Below are 27,910 nucleotides of genomic sequence, written 5' to 3' on the forward strand. Positions count from 1 at the left end.
AGCCAGTCATCACTGTTGACTGAGGTATCTATGGTGTTACACTAAAATACAATCAGTACGTTATAGTAGGCACTTCTACTTTAGTATAAGTTTATGTGAAAAGGCAAGCCCACTTCTGTATTCATATACATATTTGAATCCTTCTAAAGCAAACACAAGAGGAGAAGAGCGGGGATGCCCTTGAACTGGCATCCGCTAATACCAGCGGGCGCGCCCATATATTCGCCTGGAGGAGTAACAACAAGGCCCACTTCTATATACTCTTCATATCTGCCCGTTCGTGGGAAGGAAATCGCCGGCAGCCCATACAGGCAATCCGGCACGCGTAGACGAGTCGCTGCTACGGTGCGTACGAAATCAGGTCTTCGAACAACGAGCCGATTGTCCGCCGTCCAGGAGGCTTGCCCCTTCGCTTGCGATCGGTGGGCGGGAGCAGTGTTCCCGACAAGATGACATAAATTATAGTTTCCAGAGTGGCCGCAGGGGTGCGATCATCTTGCATACGTGACACCTGCTTAGGTCGCGTATGTGGTATCGCATCCTGCGTGCCGTACATTTACCCGGAGATTGGTCGACAAGAGGGCACAGTCATTACTTTGATGGTGAGCGGCGCACTGCTGTTGCAAGCAACATAAGCGCAGGGTGCCTTAAGGTCGACGTGAATTTCAGGACACATCAGCAAACCCTTCCGTTTTGCTACTTTTTTAGCGAAGCTGTAATTTAAACTGGTATAGAGCAATACGATAAATAATAAATGGCCACGAAGACCGACACTAGCGCTCTGTACTCTTGTGTCGGTCTCCTCGGTCATTTCTTCTATCCCGCAATGCGCTGTAACACTTCAAGTATACGACAAAGGAACTCACCTAATCTTCAGCACTTGTGAGGCTGTATTCCGCTAGATCAAATCAATATTGGTCCGTTCGATTTACGAAAAATAACTGCTGCACATATGTATAAAAAAACAGATCAAGCACTTCTCCTCGCCACAGGTTCAACAAAGAAGAATAAGATGTCCGCTGGAGGAAAATATCAGAATGAACGATATCACAACAGCTTCTAAATATGTATTAGATTGCCAATTTTCACGTCTCGAAGCAGCTCTTAAGAACTGAAATATTTGGAACGAACGTTGGCAGACGTTTCCTTTTCGAGTAATTTTTCTCGGTGCACATGCACATATGAAATGCGATAATATGCAAAGCTGTGTGAGACAGCATAGATTTGGGCGGCGTTTTTCATAAGAATCGAGGAGGGGCATAATTTTTCCACAGTGACGCCACCCTTTTGTTTGGGTGCCGTAGACTTTTTTTTTATTGCATAAGTTTGCCCGACGGCCTCAATGCATAATAAACAAAATTGTGAAGCGGTGTTTCTTCCATGAAGTCATGGAGGGACCTTTGGTTCAGACCATAAATCCATAAAATGCTTCACGATACATGAACAAGAAAATGAAGCAATGACGATGGACGGGTGTTGATCCTCGGCTTCAGCGGAGTAACAATTAGACATTAAACATTTATTGGAATGTCATATCGTGGATCTCCGGCTGTCATTATCCGCAAAAACTTGTGTGGCCATAACATCACTTTAATAAGCTACGAAAGGTCCAACTTAGTAGCAGTAAGGGGCAAAATCTTGCACTTTAGGTCAATAGAGGCGGTCCGCTTCGTAGGCACACTTATGCGCGAGACAGTGCGCATGACAATTAACGGACGTCATGCCAAGTGAGAGAGAGAAATATCCTAATGAAAGGCCCGAGATGTTTGCCTAGACTGGGCAACCGGCTATGAAAGCCACCCGCCATGTCCTCAGTCGTGGACGCTATTAGTTTTATTTAAGGGCGAGGATCCTTATGGTCTAGGGCAGTACACACCTCCAGCGTAGCGGGCACAACATATCCAGAGACAGATGGACGGGCGCTTTGCCCCACTCATCACTATTCACTCCATGGATATGCTGTGATTTTTTATTCCTTTATTTTCCTCTTTTCTATTGTCTCTTCTTCTCTCTTCTCCACACCTTGAATACCCTCTCCCCGTCCACCGACAGGCGCTCAGCCATGCTGCTAACCGGGGCTGCATGAGTTGCATCTTTTTATTTCCTCATCATTTCCTCCTCCTGCTTGGCTATTCGCCTGACATGCTGCTGCAGTTTCATGGTGATCATTTTGACGTGTAAAGTGATAAACACATAACACACACGGCCACACAAACGTAGACTAGACGCAGGTATATCCACTCTCTGCGAAGTTTTGTTCAGGTTTGTGGCACGCGAGAAAGCCAACAGTGCTTTCGTCACGCGTACGCTCAGGTGCTGCTCCTTCATGGACCCAGATTGTGTCGCAGCTTCAAGCACGAGTCTCGTTCATGATGTAAGGCTGCCATCAGAGAGTGTCCATCCGATCCGTAGAGCCTGCATTTACAGAGGACATTGTTCAGATTTTCTGGGAAGTTGCATTGAACGCAAAGGATGAGTTCTACAGTTTGATCTCGCTCCCAACGCAGTTGCTGTATGCCACGTTTAATCTGATGTGGCCAAGCATATTTTCTGTTGTGTGTAGAGCTCTCGCGTCTTATTGAAAGAATACGCGCGAGCCAAGACGAATACAAGCGTAGACTGTAAAGAAATAGTATACCGCAACTGAGCCAGAGACGAATGTAAAGTGTTCTGTACCTAGGATCTTGTTTTTGTACGACACAGACAGCACCTGATAAACGGGGTCATGGTAGTAGTAGTAGTAGTAGTAGTAGAAGTAGTAGTAGAAAAAGAAGAAGGATAATGGTAGTTGTTTTGTAGGTTATTGTATAACCCACAATTAATGCTCCAGTGCTTCCTAACAAACACGGTGAAGAGAGCGAGCGCTGTCCCGCGAAACATATATGTATAAAGCGAAGAGCTCCTAAAAATGATTCACTCCTGCATAGACTAGCTATATTTTACATACTACAATCCCATTCGCATCGAATAAATCGCGGTACCTATATCTATGCTCATCCAATGATAGTTTAGCATAAAGGAAAAAATCGTAGAACGTGTCTTTAAGTGCTGTCCTCAGATTATTATTTCCGTTCTATGCACTATCCTCCAGCTGCTTTTGAGACGCCAATGACCCATACGTGCTCGCTAAATAAGCAAGTTACGCACCTCTCGACCAAGCCCAAACCGGTACTCCAAAGGCAGGCAGCGAGACAACCTCCGTCTAACACACTTGCCAACGGAGCATTCATCAATGTTTGACCGCGAAAAAAAAGCCCGGTTACAGGGATCGTTCTTGATCGCCAAGGTGGGTGCTTCAGAAAACAGCCTCTCTTCGGCGGCCGCAACCCGGTCAGCAGCGGTGATCGACGTCACGACGACCAAGCAATGCGCCCGCCCGCCTTTCCGTGGTCGTGAACCTCTATTTCCCGCCACGACCGCGGTCGCAACGCACTCTTTCCGTCGCGGGGTCTCTCATTAAAGCTCGATGCAGGCCGTATATTCAAAGGGCGCTTACGCCTCCGCGAATATAGGGAATCGAAGCGATCCAATACCGCCTGCCTAAACTCCGCGTGAGCCTTTCCCGGCCATCCGCGTACGCGCTGCCGGTGAAAAGGTCAGGTGTGCGTATATAGACAGCGCCAGCTGCCCTCCGACGCAACGTTACGCCGACCGTTCGCGTGGCTTATTCAATCGACGGCTCTTGCCTTCCTGCCGTGAGCAAGGGGAGGATACAGTCACGTTCCTTTTCGATGCCGCCTCAGCGCGGCAGAGCTAAGCATCCGTGTGCGAGCGTGTATGTTTTCGTGTTACCTCTAAGAGCAATACACGACCGATTCCTGGGTCGGAGTAACGTGTATCGGCTGAGTCGGCGTCTTGAGCGCGCTGAACACACCGCTGAAGGCGCTCGAAGATTATGCCCCTGTGTGGCTGTTACGCGGCGTAATGAACGGGACCATTGCTTCAGGTTTACAGCGAGAAAAGAAAAAAAAGAATAGTATGAAAGGACGCTGCGTATCTGTTGAAACCGCTATTTCACGAAGGCGTACACAACGGGCCTGTTTTCATATCGCTGCGGCGACGGCAAAAGCGTGCGCGTGATGTATATTTATAGCTCATATTTTACGTGATCCGCTATGTCTGCTGCCGCCGATGCTACTTACATCAACAAAAAAGAGTGAATAACGTTCTTTTATCCCCTCTCTCAATATACCTCTCTCCGTGTAAGCGCAAAGCCCTACAACACACGTACCCCTTATAACATGCCCTTATAACTTGCCCGATGGTCGTGTGTGTCATCCTTTCCCGCATTGCATGTCTTTTAAGTGGTATTCACGTCATACGTGCATCTTTACTCCCTTACACAATCGGATAACCAAGTTTTCTTACAACACAACGAAGTTTAAAATTACTGTATTTGTGAAACCTGAAGTGAAAATTGCGAAATAATTACCTGTATGATGATAAAAATTGAATATTAAGTCAAGTCTGTCCACTTCAAAGAGCTCCCGTGGAGCCCCTTTTTTTCTCCACATCAACTAACCTATTTTTCCGCTCAGCCCTCCCATGAAAAATAGGCCAAAGGTTCTTGAGATATTCTCGGCAAACATACAGTACTCTATTCGAGATCAACCCAGCTTATGCTGTGGCACAGGTCATATGGCTGGCGTGCTGACTTTTTGTAGTTGGCCCCTCGTCTGGGTAACTCAATATTAAACACTCCATTACTGATAAGAAACCAATCAAGCAGCCTCACAGAGCCATAAACTTAAGAATGAAGGCCAAGATAGGGTGCTTTGGTTGAATAAATAATTGTATTTTGCTATCACTTATATTTACTACGATGATCATCAAGAAAAGCTATAAAGCTGTCACATTTAATTTTAAAGATAGATCGCCGCAACAAAAGGTGAAGAACTCTGCATGCCATGGTGTGTTTCTCACATAAAGTACTAGTTGTGGATCAACTGATTTTCAGGGGCGAAGCTCCTTAAGCCGTGTGTCGTGCGTCCTCGATGTATCTAGTTGAAGGTTTAGTTATTGGAATCTCCTCTAAATGGTCGTACTTGTATAGGATTAGTATATGATGAAAATATGCGAAACGGTAGCAGATGGAGTGTTCATTAGAAGGACTGACGATTCACGGTTTACCGATAAAGCCCTCCAAAGCTTCGCCCACTGATCATCATTAACTCCGTGGATATGCTGTGATTTTTCGCCTTAGGACTTAATCGAGGCTTAATTCAACATTCTTGATATAACCGAACACTTCCATAGATTGTTTCATACTTAAATAAAACTAATTGCTGTGTATACCGACTGGTATTACCACGTGCTGCGTCACCTAGCTTTTGCAAGTCTTTTAGGGGTGAAGCTTTTAAGGGTGTGGGCCGTTCCCTCATCTGTAGTAGTAGTAGTAGTAATAGCAGTAGTAGTAGTTGTAGTAGTATGCAGCCACCTGTAGTTTACAAATTGCTCAATAGATGATGATGTGTGTATATGTCCTCGGAAATCGTATCACTGAATGGCGTTTGTGGTTTTCGTGCAGTTGACGATTTCGTATAGTTGACAAACAGTCAGACAGACTGACAGACGGACTGATGGACGGACAGACTGCACAATAGACGGACAGACGGACAGACGGACGGACAGATGGACAGACAGGCATCTCTTTCAGGCACCTCTCTTTCGTCCGCCGACAGACGGACGGACAGACAGACAGACAGACAGACAGACAGACAGACAGACAGACAGACAGACAGACAGACAGACAGACAGACGGACGGACGGACCGACGGACGCTTCGCCTCACTCATCATCATTTACTGCGTGTATATGCTGTGATCTTTTTTTTATTCCAGCTTACTTGCAGTTGCCAGCAGCCCTACTGACATCGTTGTCTTCAGTTCATAATATACGGTGGCGACGAGGTGACAGTTCGCGTTGCGTTCGGAAGAGCCTCACGGCGTTTCGTTTCGTTGTATGTTTCGCGTCACTGCAGGCCCACACACTAGATCCCATCCTGTTTGTTTTGACTCGTCCAATTGATTTAGCGAAGAGCATGTTCAGCTGACTTGAGTGGAACGAAAGGGCCGTTAGAGCTTTCACTGAATAAACACCTATTTAGAGCGCGTATATATAGGGACCGGTGAGTAAGAACATCAATCGCTCATGTTTTTTTTTTTTTTACCAGTGACCTTGTCTCGGTGTCTCTAGGAGGCGACGCATTGCAGTACTAATTTTTTAAACGTGCCATACTGCGTCGCCGAGAAAACACGTGTGAGCTTTTTGACCTTGCTTCACGTCGGAGCGAGTCGCTTAGTCAGTAATAGCGAATTACGGAAATTCATGGTTTGGTAACACGGACAAGGCCACTGCGCTGAAATGGGACAAATTCATTACCGCACACCACATTTATGTTGACTACCAGCTCATCTATAAGTGCAAATAACGCTCGAGTAATAGTTTGCACCAGTTGCTTTTGAGAAACTGCTGCAAACTATTACTTGTGCGGTACAGATCTCGCTCTTCCACGTTGTCATCTTAGGCAATTTTTAATACTCATTTAGAGCAACAAAAATTTCTCATATTTACACTTATATTATCAGCCTAGTGCTAAAAGAACTGCTATTTTAGTCACGAATAGTGTAGTTTTTTTCTTTGCAGTAGCTTCTTGGCCTTACATACAAGAAATCATCTTGACAAAATGGTCAAGGCATGTGCTACATGACACGCCTTGTAGGAAAGCTACCCCGAGTGACACAACATGCGTTATAAGATGCGTTACATATTTGTATAAAAACTGTTGTTTACTCGTTCACTGTGCTCATATTTGTACTTCAGCGGAATTTCGTATTCAGACATTATTTTTTGTATATCTACTGGCTGTTACTTCTTTGCAGGACTTCGACGCAGTGCCAACATAAAGATCCCGAAATGTTGAAACATCTAATTAACTGCTACGCATATATATATATATATATATATATATATATATATATATATATATATATATATATATATATATATATATATATATATATATATATATATATATATATCTTGTGACGTATCAAGCGATGGTTGGTAGAAGCAGAGAAGGAAGAAGTGCAGAATGGAATAAACATGGCGTATGAGCCAGGCCACGTCATCCAGTCATCATAGCGTCACACGAGCCGACAGGATGAAGACCTGCCAGCCCCTTCATCAGTCGCTCATCATCTACGCAGTTCTCCGCATGACACCCTGAGAATACATGAACTACCGTACAAGCGCCTAGCATTACGCATCGACCAGCATCATGTCAGAAGCATCTACTGACCTTCCCATCCCCAAGTACACCGGAGCAGCGGACGATGGACCCGTACAAGACTGGTTCGACCTGTTCGAGCTTCACGCTACAGCTGCATCTCGGTCGGAACGGGAGATGGTTACAAACTGCAGCGACTACGTCACCGGTGAGGCATTTAAATTTTACCTAACCCACATAATCGAGAACGACGAGTCATGGAGAAAAATCAAAGAGGAGATGATTACCCGTTTTAACGACCATAACCAAGACCTACTCATTGCCAACCATCTAGAGACTACCGCACACTATCGTCAATTCCTTAAGAAGTCCTCAACCATTCGAAAGCCCAGCGCGAATCGACAACTGCCTCAAGACGAAGTGGCACATGAGTTTACTTACAGAAGGCCATGCGTATATTGGGAAAAACCTAACCGTCAAGCGCGCCTCCCTTCTGCGTGAAAGTCAGCATTTCCGAAGTCATCGCTTCAGCATATGACCCGAGAAGTTGCTCAACCACCTGATGCCTTTCACTCTTCGTCTCGCATACGTGGTCCACCACCTGGGTTTTCGTCACGCGGTTCTTCAAGCGCTCCTAACGCTCACCACTTGCCTTATAAGGCCGCCGTATTCTTGGTAGATGACCTGGCGCATCGGAAAAATACCCTGTCAAGCCATTCTTCTTCCGTACGCTTTCATGCATCACTGTCCGGTGCACACACCCTCGACAGTCCAAACAAAACAGAAGGCTCAGACAAATCGAACGTCACACGCTGCCATGCGCAAGAGCCTCTCGTAGTGAACAGTGTAGAAAAAGCTTCCGAAGAACTTTCTATCAACTCTGAAGCATCATCTTCATTGCCTGAACTGCATGACAACAGCTCACAGACTACCAGCTGCCGACTGGAGACCCCATCAGGTTGTCATGAAAACCAGCACGATGTTCAAGAAGGGCATCCACCGCAATATGGTCCACAGCAACGTCAGCAACACCAGCAAAAGCAAGTCCGTGAATTGCAGACACTCCAACGCACACACCAACATGGAAGACGACGCAAAGCAAGCCTCTTAAAACAAATTCAAGAAGCGAGCCAACTTCGCATAAGAGATCGGTGCCAGAAACGCATTTGGCACAAAATATCAAGACTGCGCCTAAGATTACAGCTCCGAAAACACAGGAAACACCGAACAAGACAAGAAGTCACCAGTTCTACCGCTAAAATATTCAGACACCATCCCATTAGTTTACGACAAAGAGCCAACCCCACAGAAAACTACGAAAGAGACTTAACGTTATAATCTGTACAACGCACGAACATAGACATAATTCCTTGAACTTCAGTTCTTGTACACGCAGGCTGCAAGCACTATTTCTGTCTCAGCCGCGACACAGAATACAACGCGTACGACAGAAGATTCGGCGCCTACGACATTCGACCTTCAAATGCTCCAAGGACTTCCAACCTTGTTCGTTCCTAGCAGCTGCTCAAGTCATGTCATGGTCAGTGCAGTTTTGCAAGACGCGGTTATCTTCTCCAGAACGCCACAGCCAACCTCGCCCACCAGAACTCCCCCATTCACCGGACTGCTGCACTCTTTTCTGAAGTTTTGTGAGTTTACGGAACACCACTGGGATATGAAACCAATTGTGCACTTCGACATTTGTGACTTCTCAACCTTACTTTGTTTACTTTTTCTTGCTCGTAATCCATGCCTTCTTTCGGGGGGAGGGGGAATCATGTGACGTATGAAGCGATGGTTGGTAGAAGCAGAGAAGGAAGAAGTGCAGAATGGAATAAACATGGCGTATGAGCCAGGCCACGTCACCCAGTCATCATAGAGTCACACACACACACACACACACACACACACACACACACACACACACACACACATATATATATATATATATATATATATATATATATATATATATATATATATATATATATATTATATAGGAGGAATGATGACAACACCAGGGAACAACAAGCATCATTGCTGAGTAAGGCACCACGAGATCGGCGCTCGAGCTCCACCATCTTCCTCGTCCTGTCGCTATCTCGAATCCTCCACCTACCCGTTAGGTTCGCCCAATAAACGTTTTTACATTTCGTGGATCTTGCTGGGTAACTACATCGCCTACACCCTGGAACTCCCATCCCGCACCCTGCCGTCGACCATACAAGTTGATGCTGCTTAACACGGTTCACCAGCGAGACCCTCCAATCTTTGCGGGCACCGAAGACCAGGATGTCGAGGACTGTCTGTCGTCATGCGAAAAAGTCAGTGGAGCCAACAGGTGGGATGACGCTGCTAAGTTGGGCACTGTCAATTTTTCTCTCACCAACATGGCCAAGCTGTGGTATACGAACCACGAAACCGAGTTCGCCAACTGACCCGCCTTCAAGGAGGCGACATGTGCCGTTTTTGGTTTCCCTGCCTTACGGAAGCTACGCGCTGAACAATGTCTGCGCACATGGGCACAGGAGCCAGGTGAAACTTTCACCTCATATATAGAAAATCTAATCGATCTCTGCCGGCGCGTTGATGCTTCCATGAGCGAGATTGCAAAGATACAGCACATTATGAAGGGCGTCGACGATGACGTATTCCAGATCCTTCTCGCAAAGTCTCCTAGCAATGTGGCCGAAGTAGTGACTTTGTGTCAGAGCTATGGTGAACTGCGGATGCAATGAGCTCAGACGCAACGCTCATTCCAGACAATCCAACCATTGACCGCACTAGACGTCATGACGGACCAGACAAACTTTCTCGCACAAATGAAAGACTTCGTGCGAAAGGAAGTGGCTCGGCAGCTTTCTCTACTGCTTTTTGCTCAACGCGAAAAGCACTCGCACCAACAGCCACTGTGACATCCACCACCATTGGCTCCCATGCTCCGACATGTGGTCCAGGAGCAGATTTCCGAGACTATGCCGGTGCCCTTGCTGCAGCCCCCCCGTCACCGCGCCTCTTACTTACGCTGAGGCACTAAAGCGGCAGCAGCCACACCACCCCCCGCCGTTCCAGGGACTGCTGCATACCTCCGCCCCGACTCAGCCGTTCACCGCCTGGGCTCCTCCCATTGCTACCACAGCCCCAACTCACCCGTCCGCCACATGGGCTGCTCCCCTCGTCGCCAATACTTGGAGAACGCGCGATAACCGGCCCATCTGTTTCGCGTGCAGTAGTCCTGGCCATACCGCCCGATACTGCCGTCGTCGCGTGCTGGGATACACAGACGCCCGGACACATAACCGCTTCATGGACATTTCTCCATTTCGTCTGGAAAATTCGGATCCTCAATCAAGCTCGTCTTCACGGGAATGTCCGCGTACTATGTCTGGTCGCTCACCTTCACCCCGTCGTTGCTCCCTGTCACCCATGCGTCGTCGGCCAGCTCCTGAATGCGAAGGAAACTAACCGCACAGTTCAAGAGCCAAGAACTGCGCTGTCGAAATGCTCAAGTCCTCGGACATTGCCATCGAATATTCTCGAAATTTTTGTAGAAGGTACTCGAGCATACGCTCTAGTTGATACCAGTGCTGCCGTTTCCGTGATAGGCGCTAAACTTTGCCGCAAGCTCCAAAAAGTGACTACGCCTCTTGATATGATGTCCTTGCAAACAGCAAATGGGGACCCGGTTCAGCCTGCAGCCGCCTGTACTGTCCGACTGATCATCGTGAAGGACCACTACACTGTTGAGTTTATTGTTCTTTCGTCATACTCACACGACATCATACTTGGATGGGATTTTTTATCGCGTAACCACGCAAAATCAGAACTTCCACTCTTCCCGTTTTACGACCAACCCACCGACCGCATTCAGCCCACCGTACACAAACTCGTCGTCAAAAAAGGCACTGAAATTCCTTCGACAGTAGCTGTGTTGCTCCCCGTGTTCTATGACGACATTGGGAACGAAGATGCATTCTTTGAACCACATAGCCTCTTCCTTAGTCGAAGATCAATTGTTCTGCCTTATTCAACCCTCTCCATTGCTGAAAGAAATAGTGCTCTTTGCCTCATCAATCCCCTTCCGTACCCGTCGAGCTGTTTCAAGGTGAATATCTTAGACACGCGCATGCCATTGATAAAGCACAAATTTTTACCATGCCGCCAGATTGTTCCGGTGACTACGACCTTATCATTGCCCTCAACCATTCTAATGTACCACCTTCCAAGCTTTTCAATTCATCGATCGCCGGCGGACTATCGCCATCTGAAAGATCTGAGCTTCTTCAGCTGCTCTACCAGTTTCGTAAATCCTTTGACGTTGCTCAACCTACCCTTGGCCGAACTCCCAGTTTTTTTTTTTCACTTCATCGACACAGGTTCCAACGCGCCAGTACGACAGCGACCATACCGTGTTTCCGCCGCGGAACGTCAGGTTATCACCAAACAGGTTGACGATATGCACAAGCACGACGTTATCCGACCTTCCTAAAGTTCGTGGGCATCACCTGTCGTTCTTGTTAAGAAGAAGGATGGTACAATTCGCTTCTGCGTTGATTACATGTGCCTAAACAAGATCACTCAAAAAGACGTATACCCATTGCCCAGGATTGATGACGCCCTTGATTGCTTACAAGGTGCCGAGTTTTTTTCGTCGTTAGATTTGCGTTCGGGGTATAGGCAGGTGCCCTTAGCAGATGCCGATCGTCCAAAAAACAGCCTTCGTGACACCGGACGGGCTATATGAGTTCAATCTCATGCCCTTCGGCTTCTGCAATGCACCGGCCACATTCGAACACATGATGGACTCGGTTCTCCGGGGTTTGAAATAGAACATATGTCTCTACTACCTCGACGATATCGCCGTCTTTGCACCCGATTTCGCAAAACGTCTTGTACACCTGAAACATGTCCTCACGTGTCTGAAGAATGCGCAGCTCCCACTGAATCTCAAGAAATGCCACTTCGCTGCTCGGAAGCTCACCATTCTCGGTCTCGTCGTATCAGAGGGTGGCGTTCTTCCCGACCCGCTAAACTACGCACTGTCGCTGAATTCCCCAAACCAACGACTGCAAAATAGTTACTCAGCTTCGTAGGATTGTGCTCCTATTTTCGTCGGTTTGTGCGCAACTTTGCCTCCATAATCGTCCCTTTGACCCAACCTCTAAGCAGTGCCAATGGTATCTCGTCATGGTCTTCCAAGTGTAATCACGCATTTACCACTCTTCGCCGTCTCCTGACAGCTCCACCTATATTGCGTCACTTTGATCCCACGGCTGCAACTCAGATCCATACAGACGCCAGCGGTGTCGGTCTCGGTGCAGTTCTCGTTCAACGCAAGCCCGGCTCCTCTGAGTATGTCGTCGCCTACGCCAGCAGAACGCTGAACAAGGCTGAGGTAAACTACAGTGTTGCCGAAAAAGAGTGCTTAGCCATACTTTTGGCGATTGGCAAGTTTCGCCCATACTTATATGGCCGCACGTTAGCTGTAGTTACAGACCATCATGCCTTATGTTGTTTGTCGTCGCTGAAGGATCCATCAGGTCACCTTGCTCGTTAGGCTCTGCGACTTCAAGAGTATGACATCCGCGTCGTGTACCGTTCCGGCCGCCAACATGCCGATGCTGATGCGCTCTCGTGATCCCCACTGTCCACGGAGGCTGCCTCTATATCATCTATAGAACACGCGCTGTCACCTCTTGACATCCACGCAATGTGCACAGTGCGACGATCCGTGAACAGCTTCGCTTCTGGACCTTTTATCTGGGGAGCCTACACTTCCAACCACTCGAGCAATGCGACGCCAGACTTCGAGCTTCACCATTCGAGGTGGCCTCTTGTACCGGCGCAATTACTCCCTAGATGGCAGGAAGTGGCTGCTCGTTATTTTCCGAAAGCTGGGCTCTACAATCAGTGCATCATTTCACTCCGACCAGCTATGCACTCACGCCGGTGTCTTCAAGACCTACGAACGTTTAAGGAAGCGGTACTATTGGCGTGGGATGTTCGCTTTTGTTCGACAGTTTATTCGCGGCTGCCACGAGTGTCAGCGGCGGAAACAGCCACCGAATCCAGGAGCAGCTCCACTACAGCCGCTTGCGTGCCCCGACCACCCATTCGATTGCGTCGGAATTGACCTTTATGGACCACTGCCATTGACTATAGCAGGAAACCGGTGGGCTATCGTTGCTGTAGATCACTTGACACGGTACGCCGAAACCGCTGCTCTTCCTACCGCGACCGCTCAGGACATCGCAGTTTTCATCCTCCATCGGTTCGCGTTGCGTCACGGCCCTCCTCGCGAGCTCCTCAGTGACCGGGGCCGTATATTTCTATTTGACGTAATCCAAGCACTTCTCCGCCAATGCCATATTGTACACCGGATGAGTACTGCTTACTACCCTCAGATAAATGGCCTGACTGAGTGGTTTAATCGGACCCTCGGTGACATGCTCGCGACGCATGTGGCATCTGACCAAACGAACTAGGACCTGGTACTTCCGTTTGTGATCTACGCGTACAACACCGCTACCCAAGTCACCCCCGGCTTTTCCCCATTCTTCCTTCTATACGAACGTCAACCATCGCACACAATTGACACTTTGCTGCCATACGCACCATATGCATCTGAGTGCACGACCGTGTCCGAAGCCGCCCGTCACGCCGAAGAATGCCGCCAACGAGCGAAGCAGTTTACTACGGCTGACCAGCAGTGCCAGAAAAAGGCCCGCGACGACCACCACCCTCCCGCCGCAAAGTTCGCCCCTGGAACCCTTGTATGGCTGAATGTACCACACTGTGAACCTGGTTTGTCTACCAAGCTACCTTCAAATTACCATGGTCCATACCGCGTGGTAGAGCACACATCGCCCGTCAATTACGCCATTGAACTGCTTACGCTGCTCGGTGACCATCGTCGGCGTGGACACGACAATGTTCACGTGGACCACTTGAAGCCGTACTTCGACCCACTTGCTCCCACCTGTTAGATCGCCAGGATGGCTTCACCTTTCTCGAAGGGGGCAATTATAATAAAGGAACGATGACAATACCAGGGAACAACAAGCATCATCGCAGAGTGAGGCACAAAGGCACCACGACGTCGGCGCTCGAGCTACAATATCTTCCTCGTCCTGTCGCTATCCCGAATCTTCCACCTGCCCGTTAGGATCACCCATTAAACATCTTTACATTATATATATATATATATGTGTGTGTGTGTGTGTGTGCGTGCGTGCGTGCGTGCGTGCGTGCGTGCGTGCGTGCGTGCGTGCGTGCGTGCGTGCGTGCGTGCGTGCGTGCGTGCGTGCGTGCGTGCGTGCGTGCGTGCGTGCGTGTGTGTGTGTGTGTGTGTGTGTGTGTGTGTGTGTGTGTGTGTGTGTGTGTGTGTGTGTGTGTGTGTGTGTGTGTGTGTGTGTGTGTGTGTGTGTGTGTGTGTGTGTGTGTGTGTGTGTGTGTGTGTGTGTGTGTGTGTGTGTGTGTGTGTGTGTGTGTGTGTGTGTGTGTGTGTGTGTGTGTGTGTGTGTGTGTGTGTGTGTGTGTGTGTGTGTGTGTGTGTGTGTGTGTGTGTGTGTGTGTGTGTGTGTGTGTGTGTGTGTGTGTGTGTGTGTGTGTGTGTGTGTGTGTGTGTGTGTGTGTGTGTGTGTGTGTGTGTGTGTGTGTGTGTGTGTGTGTGTGTGTGTGTGTGTGTGTGTGTGTGTGTGTGTGTGTGTGTGTGTGTGTGTGTGTGTGTGTGTGTGTGTGTGTGTGAAACACCATATCACTGCAGGCTTCCTACTACCTTGTGGTTGTTACGTTGGAAATTCTTTTTCTACTTTAAAACAAAATCCACTCTTCTAAAGCTTTCTGATTAACTTACTGACGAAATTTCCTATTCAACAATATAAAAGCCATCTTTTTACTTGAACCGCTATACATGCAACAATAGCCAAATGCAGTTTTTTCCAACTTTGCCAGAATGATTTGGTGATATTTTTGTTTCATTTCCTCCCGAAGTATATTAGTCATTTAATATGAAACACATAAAGTAGTAAGTGTAAATATAACGCTGGCCAAAAATTAGGTGCTTTTATAAAAACGCTAAACATGCCACACATTGCAACTTTTCACCAAAGCAGAAAGAAACAAAAATGAATGAGCTATCATAGCCATAAAAGAGTAGCGCATAGAGATTAACGAAAACATTGTTTCGTAATAATTACTCAAACCAGCAATATTATATACATTATTTAGCGTGACACAGTCTAACTGGGCGCCCAAAGTTTGAAGCGCCCTCTAGGCAACACAATTTTCTTCTGCTAAACATAACGCCCCAAGAAGAAACAATTGCGTCCCTGCGATTTAGTTTAAAAAAGCAAAACCGTGGCATCCATTTCATCCGGGGTGAATGAACTGTTTTCACTTAAAGACATAAAGCAAGAGACCCAGAGGATGATTCATCTAGCCTGAATTATCTTGACTCTTCTCGTAAGTTGCCTTGTTGAGCCCTTTCTTAATCAGGAAACAGCCAAGCCGTTCATCAAGGTTACCTATAAAGTAATAGCACAGCCGTAATACACCTTCGCCTTACCCTGAAAAGCAGTGGTGCATTTATCGCAATTTCATCCAATCGCGGTGTATGGCAATGCACTCGAGAATGCACAGACGTTGCTGCATAGCGAGGCATAACGGAGACGCTGCGGTGCCATTGCACTTCGTAACGGCAACAAGAAAACACAAGATAAAAATACGATATTCGAGGGAAAAGACAATGAAAGCTTTGTTTAAAACAAGAAGAGAGAACACTGCGCCTGTTATTTAGCCATGTTTCGTTCTCTCGCACGCACCGAGGAATGAGCCGGCTTCCAGGAAAATCCCTTCGAGGCAACTGTGAGGATGCCACACGAAAACTCCCAGCAAAACCTGGCAGCGCCACAAATTACGCGAATAATTACGTAAACGGCCACTTTTTCGGGGGAGAAAATGGTGTCGTGATTTCCCCGCGCCGTCTAGCAGAGCAACCCATTTCGCACGCTTCAAAGAACGCGCGCCTTTCAAAGCTATCAATCTGACTATTTCCTTTCCCACTGCAAGTAGGGAATAAGCTGTGCGAGGTTTAATTAGACGCGAAAGAAAGACAACGACATAAGCGAATAAGAAGACGGTGTGGTGTGCATCGTGAATCAACAAAATAGTAAGCATCGCGTAATCACTGAGCCTTGAAGGCACAGAGACAATGGAATCTGTGGAACAAGGTTACGCAGATGTGACACACCATGAGAATCAATCTCTTTCTATGTAATTTGCTAGTAACCAGCCAGCCAGCTTCGCTCGAAGTTCAGCAAAGCGTTCCCAGGCATACACTGATATGTTTGTACATGCCGAGGTAACACAATGTCTGACGATGGTGCACTTGTGACTGCGGCGAAAAGATGGAGGCGCTGTGTGCTGCCGGCTCGCGCTGTGTAATGCGATCTCACGGTATGTTTATCGCTTACTTCAACGTGAGCACTGCACGGATATAACAAAAGGAACGCGGATAATGAAGCCATCCACGGCTGAGTGTTAAACTATCGTACATGTAGTCATGTCATGTGGTACACATCATATATGTGATTCCGGAAACAAACTTTATAACGAGGATCTCCGCCCAATCATGGCTTACAGATGACCATAATAAGTGAAGCCGATATGTGCGGCCCCTTTATCGATCCCTGGGTAACATGGGATGTTAATTACAGTCTTAGTGTCTCTTACGGATAGAACAATGGCACTGCAGGCGCATCAGTTGGCCCATGTTTTGTCATTTTTCATTTATTTGTTTAATAATTAATTAATTATTTAATATTTACTTATTATTTTTGCACTCGCTCCACATTCGGGCCTGATGTTGTTCGTTTTCAATAGACCAAGCGCTTGTAGTGGGGCTTGCTCTATTTCTCTGGCAAATATCCGCTACGATTGTTTGAGTTCTTAGGACAGCCGAATATTCATTTTGCCCTGTCAAAACTATAAGGTAGTCAAACAGCTGTAAGACGACGAACATGTCGGTGACCAAAAACTACAGTTTATCGAAGATGAGCTACAACATATAGTAGGCAAGGAAGTTTTATAATTCACCCTCCAGTCCATCAAACAAAGTGCTCACTTAGCCCTTTGTTTACAGCATACGATAATAGCACGCGATAAGTGACCCATTCCGTCTAAGACGATTGTTAAAGTCGTACTCTAACGTCACACGGCTGCTGAGATGGAATAAGAAATGAAGGCTGATCCTGAAAGAGGTGCCGGTCTGACGCAGTGCTTCAAACGAACATGTACAACAGTTGGTCGTTGAAATGTGTCCGCGACAGCAAAAGAGGTTCTGCTTTCTTGTTGTGACCAGGACTTCACTGTGGTGGTTTCTTTTTTTTTACTTTCAGAGAAGGCATACAAGCACATATCGCTGAATAACCACATGGTAATGCGACAGGCCACCAATTTAATGGACAACCAGCGAGCGAAGAGAAAGGTCTCACGACCTACGTGAGCTCTTCGTTTCAGAGGCCCACCACGCATTTGTTCCGCCGCCACAGTCCGACATCCCAAAGGGACGCACCTTTCAGAGACTAAGCGAGTCCGAAAGCCAAGACGGCTATTTTACGCAACCCGCTGGGCTGGCAGCAGCAGCATCAGCAGGGCGCAACCGCTGGAGATTACGAAGCACGCCGGCCTCGCCCTTGACAATGGTGGAGCAAGCCTTCCCAGACGCAGACGCTCTCTCACCACCACCGCGTGGTGGTGAATGGCTTCTACCACTCCGGCAGACGATGCCGCCGTTTCCTCTATCTACGCACGCTGCCCCTTACCGGCCGTGTTAGCAGCCGGTCTCTCTCTCTCACCTCCTGCACTGAATCGGCGCGAAGACACGAGAGGTCGTTCACTCTGGGGCTACCGGCGGCCGGAGAAGAGCTTCGGCAGCAACCTCGTGCACCGTCCAGCAATAGGATTGTTCCTTTCTGGCGGTAGATTCGGTCGATTCGAGGACGCGGATGCCCTCCGGTGTTGCTTGACTTCTTAGCCGTTCACACAGCCAGGGGTGCAGTAAGGTGTGAAGAGAGAGCAGGGGGCTTTCGTAGTCGGCAACGAGGAAGCGAAGACGCTGGAAAATTTAGTAAAGTAACGATTGAACAAAGGTCATAAGTTGCCTCCATGCTTCGAAGGCGTCCTTATGCACTGGGTACATACGAGGTGGACTGTTCGAGTGGCAACATGTGTAAACACTGAAAGGGAAGGAAATATGTAAACTTAAGGCACAGCACTAGCTGGATTAGAGCTAAAGCAACTGCCGAATGTTGTTGGAAAACGTTAGCCCTATTGTGTGATTAGAAGTTGAAAGGACGTTGACGTTTCACCTTCAGGAATGCAACAGTTGTACCGAAGGCTTCTCAAACACGCTGCCCGCAGTCTTTTCTCGCTAAAGATCTGGCTTGCATACTACTGTTTTCGTCCCATGTATGTTTTGTTAATGTTCTCATAATAAGCATGCTGACGTGAATGCCAGACGTGAACCCGTGTGTCGCCAAACACAACAGGTGCATGCCAGACACAGCGCTGTGAATTTTCACCAAGAGCTCCAGTGAGCAAAGAGCTATTCGGCATCGGCCGTGCGCCCGGGAGCGCCCTGTACACGCGGGAGCCCAGGAGCAGCCGTTCTTTATGCGTACACATTTACTACACGTACAACATCGTTTTCTTAGTAGCTACACAAGATTAACTTATGTCAGCTACAACCTGACACACGTTATTTTATTTACTTCATTTTTATTTACGAGGTATACTGTGGACGAAACAAGCAAGATAAGCAAAATACACCAATAAAAAAAGCAAGGTTGCAATGTGGGTTTTTTTTTTTCACAAAATGTTTTTAGTTGAAAGACGGGGGGTTACAACTTGAAAAAAGAGGAATTGAACAACTTGGCTTTTACACAAATTTAAAGAAGTCAAAAAAGAACAACAGCATTTGTACCAATAGTCACAGTGAATAGTCTAAGCCCGTTGGTAAATGTTCAAAAACTACATTCATTAATCGGCCAGGCCTGAGCGAAACACGCAGGAGAGACGGTGCTTAAGCTAAATGAGAGGCTACTAAAGCACATCGAGCAATGTTTGACGGCACGTTTACGAGTAATGAGCATAAATAGCAGCGTTTTTTGTTTTGTTTTTTTATGTATGTGTGTGTGTGTGGATGCGCTTATCGATATACGGTAACATGTCGTATTTTGAGCAAAAAGGTATAAATAGAAAGGCATGCACTGTGACACTGTGGCTACTTTGATGTTTGTGAACAAACTCCAAACAACACCATGGCAAAATCATGAGCCACAATATTCGAGGAAATCTGTGCAGTGTTATTGAGGCTACGGAAGCGCGCAGCTTAACCAGGCCAAGCGGAGAGCTATATACCCTTGGCACCGATGGTGATGGATTGTTGCAGAGTTCCTCGTAATGGGGGAGCCACATACATCCTCATTCCTCCAAATCAGGCCTGTCTTGGGCGTACTCAGTGTGCTTGTGCGCGTTATACGTGTGCTTCGAGCCGTGCGTCTAGCAAGAATTGAAGCAGTGTTTTCTGGCATCTATTATAATGTACGTAATGGTCACTTGTCGTAGCACTGTAGGGACAAGCTGGCTTGCAGATGGAGGCGGGAGCGTTCCGATCACAATCATGTTGTGGTCTTTGATTGGCGTTCTAAGTTGCATTGTTATTATTTTGTTAAATTTTAGTAGAACAACAATGCTCTTCATTCTCTCTAATAAAGAAAAACACAGAAACGCGCTCAGTGGTATAATCGAGTTTGCTCCCCCACAGAATTTCAGACATACCAGGTCATCATCATCAGCTTGACTACGCCCACTGTAGGACAAAGGCCTCTCCCATCCTCCATCAGTCAACTGGGTCTTCTGCTTGATGCTGCGCTTTATTTCCGCAAACTTCTTAATCTCATCTGCCCACCTGACTTTCTGTCTCCCCTTCACCCACTTGCCTTCCCTGGGAATCCAGTTAGTTACCCTGAATGACCAGCGAATGTCTTGACTGCGCATTACGTGCCCTGTCCATGATCATTTCTTCTTGATTTCGACTATGAAGTCCTTAACACCCGTTTGTGTCCTGGCGCGCTCTGCTTCTTTTTTGTTCCTTGGGGTTACATCTATCACTCTTCTCTCTATTGCTCGCTGCGTCATACTTAAGAGGGACCCTGATCCTCCAGGTGTCTGCACCGTAGGTTAGTACCGGTGAGATGCAGCTGTTGTATACCTTTCTCTTGGGGGATACTGACAATCTACCGTTCATGATTTAAGAATGCTTGCTGAATGTTCTTCACTCCGTTCTCATTCTTTTTCTTATTTCAATCTCGCGGTTCAGCTCAGCCGTTACCCGTCGTAGTAGACGTGCTCTTTTACAACTTCAAGTGCACTGCTACCTATCTAGAAACGCTGTACTTTTCCGAGGTCCTTGTACATTACTTTTGCTTTATGTAGAATAATTTTAAGACCCACCTTTCTGCTCTCCTTGTCAAACTCCGTAATCATGAGTTGCAATTCGTCCCCTGAGTTACTCAGCAATGCAATGTCATCGGCGAAGCGCAGGTTACCAAGGTACTCTCCATTAACTCTTATCCCCAACTGTTCCCATTTTAGGCCTATGAAAACCTCGTGTAAGCACGCAGCTAATAGAATTGGGGTGATCGTATCTTTTTGACATACAGCTTTCTTTAGTGGTATTCTGTCGCTTTCTTTTGGAGCACAGTGATGGAAGTTGATCCTCTGTATATTTCTTCCAGGATATTTATATATGCTTCATCGACGCCCATATTCTGCAGTGTCTGCATGACTGCCGATATCTCTACTTAATTAAATGCCTTCTTTTAATATATGAAAGCTATGTGTAGTGGTTGGGCTTACTCTGAGCATTTTAAATGCGAAGCTTTTCTTAGCGAACTTCGCCAACTTTGAGTGTGTCTATCTAGCCGCTTACGTTTGGGTGCTTTCGCGGTGACCCTCTTAACTTGGCGGGAACCAAAATTATTATGGGAGGGTAAGATGGTTTGACGAATATGACGTGCTGGTAAAGCCATGAATAATGTCATAATCTCGTCGCGTACGTCATCAAACACTTCCCGCCAGACAGTGGCATATACCCCACGGGCGGGTATGTGCCGCTGGTATACGGGTATGTGCCACGGGGGATTGACACTTGGTATCTACCCAGGAACGACGAGAACACACATGGGCGATTTCAACGCGCGAGTGTTAAGTAATACCTGACTTCGGTAGCGTCAACCCGACGAATGCAAAGAATAAGTGTCAGTGTCCCAGCTGGAATCGAACCCCAGCATTCTGCGTGGCAATAAGGCATTTTACTACAGAGCTACGCCAGGTGTCAGAACTACTTTTCAAATAGACGCTAATCGTGAAATGTAAATAGTTGTTGCAGTGCTGCCTACCCACTTTCACAAAGATTACATATGTACTCTTTTGATACAGCCGTCACGGCAGGCTAACGTCCATTATGGTTAGTTGCCATGCGCTGAAGTAGATTTATGTAGCAGTGTCGTGGGTGAGCTACTTCGGAAGCATGAACGCTTCATATCAGCTTCTGGTGTATAGCTATTACGCATGTTCCAGTTAGCATCGTTGCTCAAGTGCAAAGAAATGGCTATATAAACATCTGGCACTCTTCAACATATGTCTGTATGTGCAACATTTGTACATATATTTAGCGTCATTTCATGCTGTGTCACTCAATAAAAAAAGTACAACAGTCTTTGTCCCTCCACATGCTTCGCACAAGGTCGGTTCCAAGGTACCTGGGATCTGCTGAACTTTCTGTAAAACTCACTTATTAGGGTCGTAGATAACGAACACTACGCTGTAAAAGCAGAAGCGCTTATGAAAAGAAAAAAATCGCAGCATATCCACGAGGTGAACGATGACGAGTGGGACGAAGTGGACGGACGCATGGACGGACGGACGCACGGAAGCAAGAACAAACTGATGGACGCTTTGCCCCACTCATCATTATTCACTGTGTGAATATGTTGTGACACCGTTTTTATTGACATGCAATGCAATGCAACTGGCTACTACACCTACTACGACGACACGGGACATGCGACCCACGCCCTGAGAGGCTTCTCTCCTAATCACTTATAGGTGGGAGACTAATACACTAAATAATGCATGAATATAACGAAGAGGCAAGTTTATTACTGGTCTCATCTCCGTTTGAAGGGGAATGCTAATAAAAGCCAGCATCGTCAACAACATCAGCATCAGGTCGATTTGAATCGTTGAGTGAAGGGACGTACATCGTCTTAGAAACTTGCAGCGCGAACAGCGACAGGGTCAAGAGAAGGAGGGAACGACACCATCTTTCGTTCCTTCCCTTGTTCATTCGGTTGTTGTCGTTCTCACCCCCTTGTAGCTGTCGCTGCTCGCGCTTGAAGTTCTAAAATGTGTATGTACCGACTAGCTCATCTTGGAGTATTACTTTAAAGGGTGCGGTGGCAAATGGAAGAGTAAAGCGAACTACATAAACATAATTTCTATTTCACTATGATTGATTTACCAAAAGGATCAACGCCAGTTACACGCTGTCATCTGGCATTTTGAGATTGGGAAGTACGTGATTGGACCTTCGAAGTTCTTGATGTTACGCTCAAACCAGTCAGGCCTGTTAGGTCTTCTGTAATAATTTATTATTTAAATATGCATGAGCTTCACGAACTGCCTCCGAAATTCTGTCTTGTGCCATATTGAAAAGCTGGTGTCAAGTAGCAAAAGCTTCATATTGCGAAGCTGAAATATTCAGTTCCCGTTGAACTATTAAGATCCTTCTCTCTCATGCTTTCTTAATCTCTGTAGGAGTACTTAAACAGGCACGAAGCCAAAACTTTTTTTGCTAGAGAGGAGAGGGAGGGGCGTTTGTTGAAGGCCTTCAAAACGCCAATATTTATTATTTATTCTTGGTAAAATACCTATTTTTTTCATCAATTGTGTCCAAACATCCGTCATTGCCCAAAGCTACGGCACAGATGGGGGAGGTTATGGCACCGCTCCTTCTGGCTACGTGTCTTGGGTGCTATTCTGAACAATGTCAAATTCTGGCATATTGTCGAATTTAGTTATGGCGGCACTTTAAGCCAATCAAAGAGGTGGTAGCAGCTCACATGGCCAATTAGCATTAATCATATGGTGGAATCTGACAACATGGCGGAATTCGACAATGTCCAGAAAAGCTCTTATAGACTGAAACATGGACAAGGTCGTAGCTAATCCTTTAGGTGCGAAACAAGACGAACGGACACGGACCCATACTTCTCAAAGCTAGTTCATCTGTACGATGCTGCTGCGTGCACAAATAATTTAGAACGTTGTCAAAGGAAGCATAATGCTTTGTGTGTCTTTTTTGACAATGCCCTCACCTGTTGCGCATCTTCTACAGTACCCTATCGAAGTCTATCTACCCAGTTTTTGAATGAGTATCCACTGAAATAAGTGGCTGGCGTGTTTGGTGTGTAGGGGGGTTCCACCGAATGTACCACCAGGAGCGTTCGACCAGTTCAGTCGCAACGAAAAAAAAAATCTGTACAACAGCTCTGTGTCACGGCATTATGGTGAACCAGAGATTCGCCCTATGCGACTACGCAGAGGTCTAATATGTCGCATAGGTGTAATCTCCGCCACTTCTACCCTTTCATTTCCTTCAGCCCTACATTCACCCAGTAGCTCCGCCTGCTAACCCTGGTAGACGAGCTGCATATATACGCTGTCGCTGGGACGGAACTCTGGAGACCGGTAGGTAACATACGGGAGCATGGGGATGAATGATGATGTAAGAAAAATTAAGAGAGACCTAAGCGCGTATGGAGTGGGCACTGCATGATGAGATGCTGAAACTGCGCGTCGACGGAGCGGCACCGGGAGCGTACGCGTAGGGCGAAGTCCCCCGCGCATGCACCGGTGCCCGCGGGGAAGCCCCATCCAAAGTCAACGCATACGCGGTCGGCCAGCTCCTACGCGAAAGCGCCAGCGGCCCGCCGTGGACATAACCCCGTTTTATTTTCTATTCCACCTCTCTCTCTCTCTCTCTCTTGCGCGGTGCCGTAGAGTGAGCGAAAAACGAGAAAGAAAAATGATACGGCTGGAGAACAGCGATTCTCTCAAAGGGCAGCCGACGATTCAGCCGCCGGCGCCGGTCCTCTTCTTGCTCGCTGCTCATGAAGAAGAGGACGAACCGAGGGAAAAAGCACACCGTGTATATACATTTTTCCTATTACGTTCTCTTATTTCTTTTGGCCGGGGAGTCTTCTTCCAAAGTGCGAGAGAAAAACTACGATTGCGCGGCTTCATAAAAAAAGCGCATGTGTGTTTGCCCAAGGGAAGCCCAGTTTTCATCCAGGGTCTGCTCCCTCTCGCACGACTACCCCATGTGCCCTTCTTATTTCGTTTACTTTATCTCGTCACTTCTTTTCTTTCACGGGGCACCTGGGAGACGACCGTAAGGAGGTGACAGTGCGTGCAGCGAGTCTTTCAGGACAGCCTCGGTGCTTCGAAGCAAGAAGGGGTTGCACGATGTGATGATAATCGCCGACTTCGTAAAGAGAGTGGCTGGCTATCGCCGCTTGACACGGAAACATGTGGCTCGAAGTAACGAGCCGACAAATGCTGTTACCGATCTACGCGATTTTTCCCCGTTTTTATATTGTTTCAGTTTGTCCACAAAGGAACACAGTAGGTACAGACACATAAACGTTCAAGGTGAAGCCATTCGGTGGCTGTGATGGCGATCCCGTCTACGAGACTTGTGCGAGACTGCGCTAGCCTTAAGGTATCTCGATGTCTCACAAGCTTGCCAAACGCCTCGCTAAAGGCCCTTGCGACCTTGTCAGCAAGAGCGTGATAAACCATGAGGTTATCATATGACACCGCTGTGACGCCACTGGTCGCCAAACTGTGAGGCGTCATTCTCCGACATCGTTTCTTTGTTTAAGATCGGTGGATCTCGGAGACTACGCAAACTCAGTTTTGCAGAGTTGTAGATCACTTGTGGGAGCTGGGGTAGGGGATGGGGGCTTAGGATCAACGCGAAAACGAAAGTGAGTTGAAATTTTGAGTCATCTTTAGGGTGTTCATGAGGGACCGATTGGAGCATGCCTGAACCATAGGGATTAATATGGCAGTGGATCGTGCATCGTGCTCTGTTTTTTTTTGTTCTTTTTTGTACTGTAAGTAGAAACTCTGACGCTGCTTTGCAATATATAGTGATGTTGAAATACGTCAAACGACACCTCGGAGGGGTAATGCGTTCTTGTTAATACCTGTAATCAAACTTCTATTTTAAGCATGGTTCTTGCTAGATATGGAACGCAAACACTGTTCAATTGGAACTTAACGCCATAGTGTGGTGCTTAATTGATCAGGGTTCACGTATCGAATCTTTTTGAGTCACATGGGCATTGATAACGAAAGCAAAGGCTGCCATTCATCCGAACATGTATACGCGGCACTCCCATGGAAACCCAAATTGGCGTCTTTCGAAGACTCCGATCATATGATAAACTAGTATGAAAAGTTCAAAAATTCTTTCATACACTCATACACAAGAAAAAAGTGGGAATGCCTTCACCTAAACCACTAAAATTCGCCTTTCCCTATAGGGTGAACTGGCGCCTAAAAAAAAAGACCTAACCTAAAACGCACCAACTGCAACAAGTCTACATAGCCTTACAAATATAATGGACAACGCCCAGCAATTTTTCATATTCCGAACGCGCCTATTGCTCTCAACGAAAGAAAATAGTGAAAAGCGGCTGAACAAAGGTCACTATCGAAAAAGGTAAAACGGTGCACGCATGGCAGTATTTTACAAATCACAGGGCCCCACATGTTGAAACGTGCTTACAGGTGAATCAAATATGGTTTGGTGTTCGAAACCGGATTTGCAATGTCTGTGCAATCGGTTATGCCAATGTCATCTCCCACTAATTTAAATGCGAAGCTAATCAACGACAGTTTGATCTATCTATCTATCTATCTATCTATCTATCTATCTATCTATCTGTGCATCTCGGCACTCTCGTGATAGGGCCATAACTAGGTTTCGGAGGGCATGATTGCGTAAACAACGCGATTAACTGGTTATAACATAAATAACGTGACATGCCCCTCACATACGTACTGAGACACTTTTTGTCAGACTCGTGTGGCAAGTACCCGCAGATTACACTGCAGTCTGTAGAACGCGAGTACATTCGTCAAGAGTCAGAGTCTATATCAAGTCGGCAACAGCGATAACAAACTATAGAACTCGTAACACCTTGAGCCCGTGTCACAGAAAATTCGGTTGTGGCATCGGTGTCGCTGACGGTGAGCGAAAAATTCTAATGGAAGACAATGGTGTTCCCGCATTTCGATCCCTTCAAAACAGGGTCACCACGACCCGCGACCAAACACGCGTCCTCTGGCTCTACAGCACTACTCATTACGATGCAAGATAGAGCACGGCGTTCGCTTCCCAGAAATGATGTACCACGGTCGTACACAGCGGCAAAATAAAAACAGGGACAAAAAATCCGTTCTTTCACTCCTTTTGATGATGATGCAGTACCACTCGGGACCACCCGAAATAAAATGCTCGAGCCATGGTGGCCAATACCGAAAGCCAAAAGCGCGCTACGGTTACATCGGCTTAGAGTTTATTGCAAGGAGCATGCCATACATTTCACTGTAGCTGACCTTCAATCGAGGCTCTGGAGGCACTGCAGTCGCTCTGAGGCTGAGCAGGACTGCATGGAGCGGGCCCAGCGCTGTACAGTGTCCAGCATGGCATCGGAAGAGGTCCTAGCGACGCTCAGGGCCATGCCATTGAAGAACCACGGTGAAAACACCGCCAGCTGTGGCACGAAACGCAGCAGCAGTAGCCAGAGTACCCCAAGTGTGGCGGACATTCGAAGAGCTAAGTTGATGGGGGTGACTATGTCCCGGTGCACGCTGGCCTTCGCTTCATGGGCGACGTCGCTGATGTTGCGGCCATGCAATGGCGTCGAGAAAAAAAGCACCGCACACGCAAAGTGTAGGACAAAGCGACTGGACGAACCCATCTCACGCTGGATTACGAACGCTCAGCTATGGCAATTCTGCGCTGGCGATTACCACAATTGATCGATGGGCCAGTATCCATAGCCTAGCGAGCTGAAGAAAAACAAAATGTGATGTGCACGTGATAAAATGCAGCCATGATATCTCGATTTCGTCACCACGAGTGCAAGTGATAAAATGCAGCCGTAACATCTCGATTTCGTCCCCACGAGAAAACTGAGTCTTTGATATGATCGTGACCAGATTCATATGTGCTGAATGTACCTTGAACAATGAATCTGAAACATGCGTACGAGTGTATTTTAATGACGCCTCAATGCCTTTATATCCTTGACGGCTAATGTCAAACAATGGTGAAAAAAATTATCTGTGCCACACCCGATTATGCGTCTTTACAAGCCGGTGTACTTCCGCAACAATGGAACTACGATCTGATTTTGTGCTCAGTACGACATCGGTGCCGTATCAATAATCCGTCGCGTTACTGATGTGATTATCTGCGGGGCTTGACGTCCCAAAACCACCATAAGATTATGAGACGCCGTAATTGAGGGCTCCGGAAAT

At 47.1% G+C, this 27,910-nt stretch overlaps 2 long non-coding RNA genes across 2 annotated transcripts in view; one reads left to right on the forward strand and one right to left on the reverse strand.

The window, feature by feature from the left end:
• Positions 1-27,910, forward strand: part of LOC142768711 (uncharacterized) — a 105,969-nt gene that overhangs the window by 64,241 nt on the left and 13,818 nt on the right. The window lies entirely within an intron of this gene.
• Positions 1,956-27,487, reverse strand: LOC142768709 (uncharacterized). Its single transcript, XR_012885409.1, has 2 exons — positions 26,984-27,487; positions 1,956-2,415 (listed from the first exon to the last, which is right to left on the reverse strand). It is a non-coding gene; the product is annotated as an uncharacterized LOC142768709 (long non-coding RNA).

The sequence above is a fragment of the Rhipicephalus microplus genome, chromosome 1 (genome assembly GCF_043290135.1).
Source record: "Rhipicephalus microplus isolate Deutch F79 chromosome 1, USDA_Rmic, whole genome shotgun sequence".
NCBI lineage: Eukaryota > Metazoa > Arthropoda > Arachnida > Ixodida > Ixodidae > Rhipicephalus > Rhipicephalus microplus.